We start from the raw sequence: 2358 nt of genomic DNA, 5'->3' as shown, positions 1-2358 counted from the left end.
GTTATCCCAACTATTTTGTTTTGCGCAATTTGAGGAATCTTTACCTCCGAAGGGTTTATATAAAAATCTCCATGGACATGGTGGTTCTTACCTAATACAATAAAGATTAAAGAATGAAGGAAAATATTATCAGGGATCATTGTGTGACATGTCCATTCAATGTTCCATGGAGGTTCATATCTAATCTCAAAATTGGATGAGTATACATAGTGTAATGTTTGATCCATAGTTGAGAGTAAGAGTAGCATATGGATTATTTGAGAGGGATTAAAAATTTGCATATCAGATAACCAACTTGTAGATGTTACTACTAAATTAGTTTATGCAATAAAACATGCCACGGGTGTCCATCTGATCTTTTCAGCTCGGCACAGGAGAATTGAGGGTTCCAAGGGTTTCACTAAATAGGCGACGGGCTTTTGGTGAGGATTTTCAATGATGTCAGCTGCCATGATTTGGTGGTGCCATCAATACAACATGGAAATTAGGCAGTCCCACGGTGCAAGCAAGTCGGTCTACCCTCATTGCCATTGTGGCTTCGTGGAAAAACTCGAAATGGAAATCATGGTGCGGAAAAATAAGATAAAGTCATGGCCCAGGTGGTACAATCCCTTTCCAAGCATGCTTTGGGTTGGCCCTATAGCCACTTATACTTCCCTCCCCATAGGCACGTGCACGACGATGAATTGCTCCCCATGGCCATGAGGAGAATGATGCAAGGGAATCTGGGGGATTGTTTACTCAGCCCCGGGCTAGAGAAGCTCTTGTAGGAATTGTCGGAGAGCAACACCAGCAGAAGGGGCTCGCCCTGACGTCGAGAGCCTCGGTGGACGCTCTGGAGGAGGTGACGTCTAGCGGAAAGGATGCGGCGGGGAAGTGTGCGGTGTATAACAATAAGTTCAAACCGGGGAAATATGCAAAGTGGATGCCCTATAATCATATGTATCACGTTGATTTCATTCTTCCATGGCCTACATGGCATAATTATTGCCTGGTATGTCAATATGGGATGCCACGGTATGATTTGGAATATGATCAAATGCACGCCCGGGGTTGAAGCGATATCCCTTCTTCAGATCTGGGCGTTGGATCTGTAAAACAATGATTATGTTTCCAAGTTTTGTATCTAATCTACAAGGAAGTAGCAGTAGATTCTTGTCACGCCAAGATGCTCGATGCAATAAATCTACCCTCAAATCTATCAGATGAGACCAATATGAGGACAGATCTGGGTTGCCAACCCTTAGATTTGATTGAGGGGGCTCTGATCCAAATTTTTATTAAAACATTGTGTGTGAAATCAGTGTGTATGAGAGTTTGTATCTAGGATCGGGTACAAGCTCTGAGGCAAAATATTCAAGAACAGATAGTCATTCCAGTAAGACTCCAAAATTTGATTTATGCGGGGAAATCTCTGCAAGAGGGATTCAAGTTGCAAGACTATGGCATTGTACATGATTCAACCATAATCATGAACATGTGATTTCTTGGAGGTTGTCCTGGATCTAGTTCCAAAGGTCTAGCTTCCTTCAAGGGTGCAGTTAAAGGGAAAACAGAACCAAGAAAAAACACATAACAATGTCTAAATCTTTGTGGTCCCTATATTGTGGAGCAAATGAACTAGGTACCAGCATTGACAATCAACTTTCCAGATGTAAATTAATTGTACTCTGATTTCCATACAAAAGCAATAATCTACAAATTCAATGGATTCTGGACCAAATCGAAGAGCCTACATCAATGGATTTTCTCTACATAGACAGAAAACTGTGAAATTCACCTATGTTGTAAAGGTTTTTTTATTGTAAAGTTTGACACAACAACAGATCTGGAATATGTGTTAAACAAGGGACCATGGTTTTGGGGCAATGCGGGTCTCTTCTTGATACCTTTCTTCTCGATATTTTATGCAAATACCATGGTGGTCTCCAAAATGACAGTATGGGTCTAGTTACATAACCTTCCCCTGCATTTTTGGCATCACTTAGTATTAGAAGGAATAGGGAATTCCTTGGGGAAGTTCCTAAAAGTGGATGCAGATAGAGTCTCGAAAGGAATTTTCACTTTTTCCAGAATTTACATAGAGGTAGACCTTAATAAATGTTTACCTAATAGAATTATTTTGTTACACAACAATCTGCAGTGGTCTCAGCCTCTTTATTATGAGAATACGACATTTCGCTGCCATATATGTTTACAAACTAATCATCTTCAAAATGCGTGTCCACAAGCAAACACAAATACTAAAAGGAAAAAGTGACAAGCTTCAAAGCCAAAAGGTTGGTAGTTTTCAAAATCCCAAGAAGTTGAAGCATAGGATGAAGAAATCCCAGAAAAAACCTCAAACAACAATGTCCG

The 2358-nt window shown here is 40.4% G+C and overlaps 1 pseudogene; it reads left to right on the top strand.

Annotated features, from left to right (window-relative positions):
• The first annotated feature begins 438 nt into the window (after positions 1-438).
• Positions 439-1105, top strand: LOC149187738 (E3 ubiquitin-protein ligase RING1-like; annotated as a pseudogene).
• Positions 1106-2358: the final 1253 nt, after the last annotated feature.

The sequence above is a fragment of the Pinus tabuliformis genome, chromosome 3_1 (assembly GCF_031772625.1).
Source record: "Pinus tabuliformis cultivar Carrire ecotype Pingquan chromosome 3_1, CPIR1, whole genome shotgun sequence".
Classification (NCBI taxonomy): Eukaryota; Viridiplantae; Streptophyta; class Pinopsida; order Pinales; family Pinaceae; genus Pinus; species Pinus tabuliformis.
The sequence above is the reverse complement of the archived record's forward strand: the minus strand, read 5'-3'. Positions and strand labels throughout refer to the sequence as shown.